Genomic DNA, 10,007 nt, shown 5'->3' on the forward strand with positions numbered 1-10,007 from the left:
TCGATTTTAGGCCACAGAAAATAGAGCAAGTCATGAGCCCTATAGTAACTCAAAGGGCAATTTGAAAGATGTGAATGAGGCTAAATGCTATGTATATTTTAGGACACATGCTTTCACACAAAGGAGGATTCCTCAGAATACCTTCGAAAAAGAGAGATTGTGTACCTTCATTGAATATTTTTATTATTACTTGGTTTTGGAGAGTCAGACAGCCCACAACACCTTCTGAATGAATTTGGAGCAGAAAGCCTCTCCTCCAGGTGTGAGGAGATGCTCGGTTCCTACCAGATACGTGCCCTGCTAGGAAAAGGAAGTCTATAACTGCAAGATGACTTCGTAGTGATACGTTCAAATTCAATAATATCAAGTAGTAAGTGTTTTTTTTTGCAGCTGAAAGCTGTTTTGGCTCTCTTCAGCCCTGGAGTTCACCACAGACCTGGCATTGAAACAAATTATAACCAACAGATTTGATAAATGAAATGAGAGACATTCAGATAAGGGATGTGAGAATACAGAATTGTAGTGAGACGACAGGCAGACTGGGAACTCCTATTGTAGCTCCTTAGAATAAACAGCTCGTGATTAACAATTGGGTTAAATAGCATACCTAAGTATGAGCATCTCTTTAAAATATTTAAGGAAATCTTAAGGTATCTTTATAAAACACTTGAAGGTAGTAGGGGTTTTTGGTTTGTTTTTGCTTCTCGTTTCTGGGCTGCATGTTCTGCCTTGACATGCCTAGAGATAAGAGTGTAAATTGGGTGATTCTTGATGGTCCCATCAACCAAAAGATTGTGTGAGATAAAAGTAACTTCTGACAAGGGTTTTTTGCAGACCACAACCATGGATGCCAGCCATTTACTGCCTTAGGAGATTATCTTTGACTTTTATTTGCCTGCAGGTATTTGGCAACTGGTGCCATTGGACTGTAATTTGCCATTTTAACCCTCGGATTCCAACTTGCCAAATGAGAAGGGTATGGTTTCTGGTCTGTTTGCTAGGCTGCTTCAGCAGCATTATACTCAATGCTGGAGAAGATGTGACCCGCAGAGCAGTGATTCTCAACTGGAACTCCACGAAACAATCACCTGGGGACCCTTTGAAAATTGCCACTGTCTGCTTGGACCCACCCCCTTCCTCCCAGGGAATTCTGAGTTAGTGGCCCAAGATGGGCCTAGTCATCGTTACTCTTTTTTTTTTTTTTAAACAACTTAGGTGATTTTTCTAACTACCCACTGTTATTGATATTAGAGACTGGAAAGCAAACAATCACATGAAAGATCAAAGATAAATTAAGTCAGCAAAATGTTTGGCGTCTTTTTCCAATTACAACCCCTGTTAACCCAGCCCTCTTCCCCTCCCCAGACCCTTTTCTCTGCTTTTTCTGCCCTATCAAACCTTACCTGTCCCATCTCTCATTCTTTCTGGGCCCCGCTTTCTGGGAAACAACTAATGTGGTACTGAAGTACACTAATGGATGTTAATAATTTACTCCAGTTCCCTTCTCATTGATCCTCTCATCTCAGTACATTTGAATGATAACAATCTGGAAAAAAGGAATGACTAATTTTGGCAATTTCAGACCCATTCAAGCGCCATTTAATTTATTTGTTATATGGGAGGAGAGAGTTTGAGCTGGCAGATCCAACCTTCAGGAAGAACTGCCTGGCCTTTTTCAAACCCTATTGGCCTCCTCAGATAAGGACCTGTGGCTGTCTTGAATAGGAGAATGAAAAAAAAATGTGTGTGGGTATTAAGCCCTCCTGCTCTGGGCACACTGAGGGAGGCTGCTTTGTCGATCTTATATGTTTGTTTGAGACAAGTACAGTGAAGACTTCCCCTTTGTTATTGTGCCACTGGTCTTCGGAGCTTCTCTGGAGCTGCTGCTACTTCCCCCTCCTCACTCCCGCAGACATGAGAGCAAAGGTTAATCTCATTTTGAGAGAAATGACCTGATATGTGTTCACCCAACCAGCAAGAAAACACCATGTATCACTCAGGAATTGGTCTTGCTCCTTGTCTCCCTATTAACAATATGTCTCTAAGCCTCCTTGGTATTTCCTATAATATGTTCCCATTTTTTCTTGCCTGTGAAATATTTGTGGAGTTATGTAGAAAAGGAGGCTGGCTTTGCAGTGCTACATTTATAAAAGAATCTTGTGAATTTTTAAAAAAAAACTCAGCCCCTTCCCCTTTCCTTGGGCTTTTTTCTATAATTGTGTTCCCAGAGTCTGTGATATTCTAAAAAATAGAACTCAGAGTTTAAATTTGTTGCCATGCTTTTTGGGTTTTGTTTTTGTTTTACTCCCAAGTACCACAGTTTCTGAAAACTCGAGGCAGCCTTGTCTGCAGTGCCCTAGTGTCCAGCAGAGGGCAGCCTATTCTCAATAAAAATTTCAGCTCTCCTTTTCCTCCAGGAATCTAATTAGTTCCACTAATTGCTTGGTGTCAAAACTCCAGTGTAAATTGAAATATCTGAGTTACATTTCTTGAGAATCTGTATACTTTAGAATTACACTCCTATATTTCTATAATTACAAAATTTTCCTGGAGAAAACCGTGACCATAATTTGTGACAGCTGGATCATCACCGCTAACAGTGATTCCCTGGTTGGTAAATGATCCACAGGTCAATTCTTCCCAGTTAATTTTACCTCTGTTGACATGACCTTGATGGTCTTCATAGGTAGTAAAAGATATGTGTTTGGTGGAGAGGGGGAAGCAGCTACTTTTAGGGGTAATTACCAGCCATTTACTCATTTTCAAGTTTCCAGACATGAGCAAAGCAGTCTTAACTTTTCCTCTGCTAACTTATTATCAAAGGCAACTCAAAGGCTATATGAATGTTCAGGGTTCTCCCCTCCATCAGGTGCCAACACATTATCTACAGCACAGTAGCTCAACTTAAGGTAGAAGGGGCTGAGCCCCTAGAAAGTAAACAGTCTGAGAGTACCTTTGATTTCTCCTCATGTGTAGGTCATGGGGTGAAAAGCAAACATTTGCAGAAGGAAGTAGAATTTGCATTTAAACGTATAGGGTATCCACTTAGGCAGATTTAGGCCTTTAGGGACAGACAAGTTCAGCTCTTTGATAAAGAAGGAAGATTTCCCTTCTTTATCCCATTTCTGAACTCAACCTTAGAACTATCTGGGGAATAGATTGAAGTTTGGGGTTTTTGTCATTTGGGGGGTTTCTTGTTTTCCTTTTATGTTTTTTTACCCTCTAGATCATCAGATTTGCTCTGTGCAGAAATAATACGAGTAACAGCTAACACTTACTAAGCATTTACTATATGTCAAGAAGGTTTCAAGTTGCTTTTTTACCTCACATAATCCTCACAACAACCTTGTGAGCTCGGTAACTATTAATCCTCTTTTTAAAGATGGGGAAACTGATACTCAGAGATATTAAATGTCTTGCCCAAGATCACCTGGGTAAAAAGTTGCAGACCTGGGATTCAAACGCAAATAGTCTGTCTGGCTCCAGACCCTCTCTCGTAACCATGATGGTACACTCCCTATTTCATGACCTCTTGTTTGGGTATTGTGCTCAGGTGTCTGGAATGGCTAGATGGGCAGAGATAAGAACAGGGTCTAGTCATAGTCATGTCATTTTTTCAACGACCTTCTTATTCTACCTTCCATAATCGGAGCCCAGAGCTTGTCCTAGTAAGACAGAGTGTTCAGTCTTTGTAGGGGCTTTTCTTTTCTTTCTTTTTTAAAAATATTTTTTATTTTATATTGGCGTATAGTTGATTTACAATGCTGTGTTAGTTTCAGGTGTACAGCAAAATGAATCAGTTATACACACACATACATCCATTCTTTTTCAGATTCTTTTCCAATAGAGGTTATTACAGAGTATGGAGTAGAGCTCCCTGTGCTATACAGTAGGTCCTTGTTGATTATCTGTTTTATATAGAGGAGTGTGTATCTGTTAATCCCAAATTCCTAATGTATCCCTCCCCCCACCTTTCCACTTTGGTAACCATAAGTTTGTTTCCGAAGTCTGTGAGTCTGTTTCTGTGTTGTATGTCTATTGCCACACCACCCTGAATATGCCCGCTCTCATCTGTAGGGGATTTTCTAGAACACTGTGAGCCCTCAGCTAATTTTAATTTCACACTAGAAAGGGAGCTGATTTCCTGAAGTCCTAGAAGTCAGTGGAAATTCTGGTTTCTAATTACAGTTCCAGCTGAATCTCTGCTGAGATGTGAATGGTGTGTCCAGGGGTCTTGGCACTGCTTCTTTCTTACTCCTGTGACCTTTTTCCTAACAGTTCTGTTGGGCAGGTCAGAGAAAAAAAAGGGGGGGCTTCCCTGGTGGTCCAGTGGTTAAGAATCTGCCTTCCAGTGCAGGGGACGCAGGTTTGATCCCTGGTCAAGGAACTAAGATCCCACATGCTGCAGGGCAACTAAGCCTGTGTGCCACTGCTACTGAGCCTGCATGCTCTAGAGCCTGTGCGCCACAACGAGAGAGAAGCCCGTGTGCCGCAACAAAGATCCCACATACCGCAACTAAGACCCCCGACGCAGCCAAATAAATATTCTTTAATGGGAAAGAATACCATCTTCAGGGGACACCACAGGGAAGAGCTTTTAGGGGACCTGGAATATTTAAGTAATCCCTGCTTTTGCTAAATCAAACCTCTGTCTCATTGGGATCTGGGGACAGTATGCCCTGATGCTGGAAGCTACTTATGTTGGCTGGGCGTAGTACAATACATGGTGATGAGGGCTTACAAAAATAAGGGAGAAGGGAATCTGGACTCTACCCCGTGGACATAGCAGGGCTAGTTAGGGAATAGCTGGCAGGAGGGCACTATTAATACACATCTATGGATGTCACAGGGGAAACCAACCAGGGGGAGGCAGAGTGCAGTTTACAATGTGGTAACCAAGAGCCAGAAGGTGTGTTTGTTTGAATATGTAATAATTTTTATGGTTCAGTATTCAAAAAGCTTAAATGCAATGTGATATTCCGGATTGGGTCCTGAAACAGAAAAAAAGACATTAGTGGAAAAATGGATGAAATTTGAGTAAAATCTGGAGTTTAGTAAATAGTAAAAACCAAACAAACAAAAGGATAAATGGAAAAACTGAAAAATCTCCATTTCTGTTTCCCAGATACCCATAATCAGCCAATGTGATTAGTCATGTGCGTTCTTCTAGAGATTGTTTCAGTGCTTACACAAGCACATGCATGTGCATTCTATTGTATACAAATAGTGAATACTGTATACATTGTTCTGGCACTTGCTTTTTTTTTAAAAAATCTTAAGATATTTTGATATTAACTATTTAGGAGTAATCTATTAATTCTGAACATTTTCAGTTTAAATTACACTGTGTACCACAATTTCAATAACGCTGTGTACCTTGCTTTTTCACTTAACACTGTAACAAAGGTTTTTTTGTTGGGCTGTATATAGCATCTGGCAAGATAACCAGGGGTCTGTCCTAAGAATGTTAGGGCCCATAATAGGACTCAGGGGCCTAAGACTTTTGAGAAAGGTCACCATGTCTGCTTGATCTCCAGATTGGTTGTATCGTAAATCTACCCTTGTGGTCAGGGGAAGTACTAATTCTGACTGCTGTTCTTCGGGAATTGGGGGCCGACAGACCTTGAACTTAGGTCTCCAGGTGTTCTCTTTATGTGTTTGGTGTGGGCACCAGATTCAGCGATTCAGTGAGCCCCTGGAAGTCAAAAACATAACTGCTAACAATTGTGTCGTGCCTGCCATTTACAAGGTACTTTACAGTATGGATCTTATTCCTCACAACAACCCCAAGAGAGAAGTAAGGTAAGATTTGTCCCTATCTTACCAATGAGAGAGCCTTCTGGAAGGCCTTGAGTCAGGTCTTCTGACTCTAAATCATGTAGATTTCATCATCCTTTCACATTGGTCCTCTCTGTTGCCAAAGCTCAGTTGATTGGAATGTTTTCTTTCCTGCTTCTGTTTCCTCAGTAGATGATACCTATTAATGGCTAATATCTGAGGGCTTACTCTTGTCAGGTACTAATCTAAGCACTCTATGTGAATTATTTAACCTTAACCACATGCGGTAAGCTTTACAGCCCCACTCTACAGATGAAGAAACCAAGATTCAGAGAGGATAAGTTATTTGCCCAAAGTCACACATTAGTAACTGGTAGAGCTGGGATGTCAATCTAGGTCTTCCTGATTCCACTGTATACTCTCGTAACCACTGTATAGACTGCCCTGAATCAGAACTGTCTCATTTCTTTGATTTGTTCTTCCCAAGAATTCAAACAAAGTTTTGCTCTGGAAATCCAATTTTACCTACGGTGATAAGCTGTGGCACGGAGGGAGGGGATAAAGCAAGGGACAGTGAGAATCCCTGATTATGAGTTCTATAGCTTCTTCTGAGTCACTGTGTGGGTCCAGGTAAAGTCTCTTTCTCTTTGTCAAGTATTCCCAACCATAATGTTGGGATTAAAATTTTGCCACAAAGTGGAAAAGAGAAAAAAGGAGAAAATATTGAGGTAAAGTTGAGGGGAAAATATTTGAGTCCCACAGAGTGAAGACATTCTTTGTATAAATATAAATTGGAAATATCGTTAATGCTACGGTGATAATTACTACTCTGCAGTGAATTAAGTACAGACCTGGGAATCAGTTTCCCAGGGTCGTCTTGCTAAATGAAGAGAGTTGGAACATGCCTGTATGTGCCTCAGGTTTTCTGTGCATGAACTGGGCCACCCACCGCTTCCTTGACGGCCTTCTCAATGGGATGACACTTCTGGGTCTGCCCTGAGAGAACCACCTACACATAGTTCTCTCCCCTGGCTCAACCTTCTCCCAGTAGGGTGACTGTGGAGCAGATCAGCCCTTGAACGAGTGCTTATTTGCAAAGCTCTGTGAGGAAGAGGCAACCTTAATACATGTGAGGCAAGAGGCAGGAGGATATGCCAATGTCATCCAAGCTTCCTCAGGACTGACCCTTTTCTGTTGTGACACTGAGAGCTGTTGATCCCATCTGCCTGTGCTTCTCTGTATTCTCCATGCTTCATCTGACAGGAACTGGCAAGTCTAACCTTGTCTTCCTTTGATTCATTTGATGAGTGAACTGTATGTGGGTGTCAGAACTCAGTGCTTTCGTGCTGAGCGTGTCACGTTGTTTCCCAAGGGTTGCCTTAAATCCTCAGCCTAATCTCAGCGGCTGCCTCTGATGCTCCCCGGCCACTAGCTTCTTGTGGTGTGTGTGGGATGTGGAAAGGAGAACCAGAGGGAGCAACAGAGGGGGGAGGGGGATATAGAAACAGCTCAGTGCCGCAGGACTGTATTTGCAGTGCTTTGCTAGCTTCCAGGAACCACGCGAAAGAGGGATCATTATAATCTGGCAAAAACCACAACCAAAAGGGACAGAATTGTTCAGTGATAAGCAGCTGTAGCTGTCATTTGCTTTTCCTGGACAGAGGTGGCTCCACAGTCTACCTGAGCAGACCTTTCAGACTCTCCATGAGCAGATGCTTCTTTGTTGACATGGAAATTATTTTTCCAGATGAATTTTTAAAATCAGTGACTTTCAAACATCAGTGAACATTAAAATCACCAGGGGTGAACAGCAAGATGTGCCCCATTCTCAGGGATTCTGATTCAGTAGATCTGGGATGGAGGCCAGGAATCTGCATTTTTAACAAGCATATTAGGTGATTCAGATAGTCAGTGGACTACATTCCCCAAAAGACAGTCTTAGATTTAGTTCCAGTTTCCATTCAGCCCAGTGTTTGAAATAGCCTCTTTCTGCTGCAGTCTGTTTGTTTTAATCACTTTATTGAAGGATTTACTAGCATCTCCACGTGTACTACCTGTTTCATCCTCACATCATCGCAGTAACTAGAGAGGGAATCAGAGGTGGTTAGCTCTATTTTATTGGGGGTGAGGGGGTGGGAGGTGGGACTGAGGCATAGGGAGAGGTAAGTCACGATAAGTCAGAGACAGAGGTGGGAACGGAAGTCCAGAATTGATGACTCTCAAACCGGGCAATTTTCTGGGGCCTATTTTCTCAGCTTGTGTTATTCCATAGGTGTCCAATTCATTGTGCTTGGGTAAGCAAAGCATATTTGAGTTTTAAACAAAATAGCTTAGCATCCATCAGTTTGCTAGTTTAGCATACCGAAGCTCGTCTAAGCCTGAGCTAATATCTAGAGATGATATGTGTGGAACTGACTTAATGTGCTTCTTTCTGCACTTGCTTCCTTCATCATTTCTGAAGCCTTTTCACATAAACTATAAGGGAACCGATTTCTCCTCCTCATGCCAATAGGAACCCCCTCTGATCTAACTGGTAAAGTACTAAATCAAAAAAACTATTAACTTTCCGCTTCTCAAGTAGTACTTGGATCCATTTCTAAGGAAAAAAATCTTGAAAACCCTAAGTTTACTTCAATTATTTTTATTACCATGCTACTTAAATTTACAAATATAAAGTAGGAATATAATGTTCTTTTATTTATGGTTCTTATACAACTAAAAAAACCAAAATAGATTTATAAGTTAAATACAAATGAAACCACAAAACTAATACTACTCATATTAATATTATAGTAATTTAACATGGCAAACGATGTATTTTGCTGAGACTAAATTATCCCTTGTATTGTGACTGTTATTGCCTGCGAAAGCTCAGCTTCTTTTGAGTTCAACATGCTTATGCCACCAAGTGACCTATATTATCTCAATTTTCTCACCACTTTTCTGTTAGAACTACTGTGACAGTGCAGTCCTATGATGTGATTTGGCTTTCATTTTGTGCTTGAAAACACCATTTTCATTTTAAATCCACCTCTGTTCTTTTCTCATGATCCCAGAACAATAAAAGCAGCAATGAACACACATGCAATGTAGGTATTGAGATCACGTGGCAATACCAGGTTATAAAGTAGTCATCCAAATAATCCAGAATATGCTTATGCAAATCTAAAAAATAATTATCAAAATGAAAACAAAACTAGGGATTTCCCTGGTGGTCCAGTGGTTAAGAATCTACCTTCCAATGCAGGGGACGTGGGTTTGATCCCTGGTCAAGGAACTGAGATCCCACATGCCGTGGAACCACTAAGCCCGCGTGCTGCAACTACTGAGCCCATGCACAACAACTAGAGAGAAGCCCAGGCGCCTCAAAGAAAGTTCCCGCATGCTGCAAGGAAGATCCCGTGTGCCACAACTAAGACCAGATGCAGCCAAATAAATAAATAAATATTAAAAAAAAGGACAAAACCCTAGAGAACACATGCACAAACCTAAATTGAGAATTACTGTTCAGATCCATTGATTCTCAAACTTTCACTATGATCAAAAGCCTTATCTACTGTGTTTACTTCCAAGAACCCCATATGTTTTTTTGGTTTTTTTTTTTTTTTTTGCGGTACGCGGGCCTCTCACTGTTGTGGCCTCTCCCATTGCGGAGCACAGGCTCCGGACGCGCAGGCTCAGCGGCCATGGCTCATGGGCCTAGCCGCTCCGCGGCATGTGGGATCTTCCCGGACCGGGCCACGAACCCGTGTCCCCTGCATCGGCAGGCGGACTCTCAACCACTGCGCCACCAGGGAAGCCCGAACCCCATGTTTTTTTTAAAAGTCTCCTAAATTAGATTTATTAATAATTTTACTTTTCTTATTAATCAAACACATAGAATTACCATTTCAGAGCTTGTGATCACCATAGGTAGCTATCAATCCAAGCTGCTTATAGTTCAAAACAAACAAACAAAAAGGGACATTCTAGTTATTCCATGCTGCCCTAACAAGGGTAAATGGAAACTTCCCACTAAATTTTGTCAGAAAGCACTCCCATACCCTCACCTCCTGCCACTGCTGCCTTTGAGGACTCCTGGAGTTCTAGAGAGGTCAGTTTAGCCTTTCTTGTACAAGCAAAGTAGCCATGCCACCCAATTTGGAAGGATTAAAGCTTGCCCTAGTTTTGCTTGATTGTTGTACTTCTAGCATGCTAAAGACCTAAAAAATGGGAGGAAGAAAATACAA

The sequence above is a fragment of the Tursiops truncatus genome, chromosome 8, assembly GCF_011762595.2.
Source record: "Tursiops truncatus isolate mTurTru1 chromosome 8, mTurTru1.mat.Y, whole genome shotgun sequence".
Lineage (NCBI taxonomy): Eukaryota > Metazoa > Chordata > Mammalia > Artiodactyla > Delphinidae > Tursiops > Tursiops truncatus.